This window comes from Arachis ipaensis, chromosome B04, assembly GCF_000816755.2.
Source record: "Arachis ipaensis cultivar K30076 chromosome B04, Araip1.1, whole genome shotgun sequence".
NCBI classification, from domain to species: Eukaryota; Viridiplantae; Streptophyta; class Magnoliopsida; order Fabales; family Fabaceae; genus Arachis; species Arachis ipaensis.
In genome coordinates this window covers 13694569-13694893 of record NC_029788.2, presented here as the reverse complement: position 1 = coordinate 13694893, position 325 = coordinate 13694569, and the positions used below count along the sequence as shown (strand labels likewise).

Sequence of the window (325 nt, the reverse complement as noted above, 5' to 3'; positions counted from 1 at the left end):
TTCAGAGGAAATAATTATGAGTAATGTTACATAGCCAATAAATATATTATTTTTAACCAATTGTTAACTAGCAATAATTTGTACCTATATTTACATATATTTTACACATAAGTATATAATTTGTACATATATTTATTAGAATTTTGCACATATGAATTAATACAGTTTGCACTCATAAATTAATACAATTTGTACTTACATTTTTTAAAATTTGTACATATAAATTAGTAAAATGATAATTTAGTATTTATGCTAGTCAAATGATGACCAAAAATACTAAAAATTGCTGGTCTCCAAAAGTTTTTTAATAAGTATTTTACATTCA

At 20.3% G+C, this 325-nt stretch overlaps 1 protein-coding gene across 1 annotated transcript in view; it reads right to left on the bottom strand.

The window, feature by feature from the left end:
• LOC107638874 (desiccation-related protein PCC13-62-like) overlaps positions 1-325 on the bottom strand; it is a 3142-nt gene that overhangs the window by 858 nt on the left and 1959 nt on the right. The gene's annotated exons all lie outside the window — the stretch shown is intronic.